The sequence below is a fragment of the Eimeria mitis genome, genomic scaffold (genome assembly GCF_000499745.2).
Source record: "Eimeria mitis Houghton genomic scaffold, Emh_scaff3019, whole genome shotgun sequence".
NCBI lineage: Eukaryota > Apicomplexa > Conoidasida > Eucoccidiorida > Eimeriidae > Eimeria > Eimeria mitis.
This window is the reverse complement of record NW_013571364.1, coordinates 1,065-1,334: the sequence shown is the minus strand read 5'-3', so window position 1 is coordinate 1,334 and position 270 is coordinate 1,065.

The window sequence follows — 270 nt, the reverse complement described above, 5'->3', positions numbered from 1 at the left end:
AAAAACACAAACAAAGCAGCAAAAGAACCGCTGCATACACACACACAGCAGCAGCAGCAGCAGCAGCAGCAGCGGCAGCAGCAGCAGCAGCAGCGGGAGCAGCAGCAGCAGCAGAAAGAGCGGTAGAAAAAGAGATAAAACACAAATTGAGAGAGAGAAAGAAGAAATAGAAGTAAACTAAAAAAAATATTTTGGGGCGAGGAGAGACAAAAGGAGACAAAAAATAAAAAAAGAAAAATAGAGATAAACAGAGACAAAGAATATAAGAAG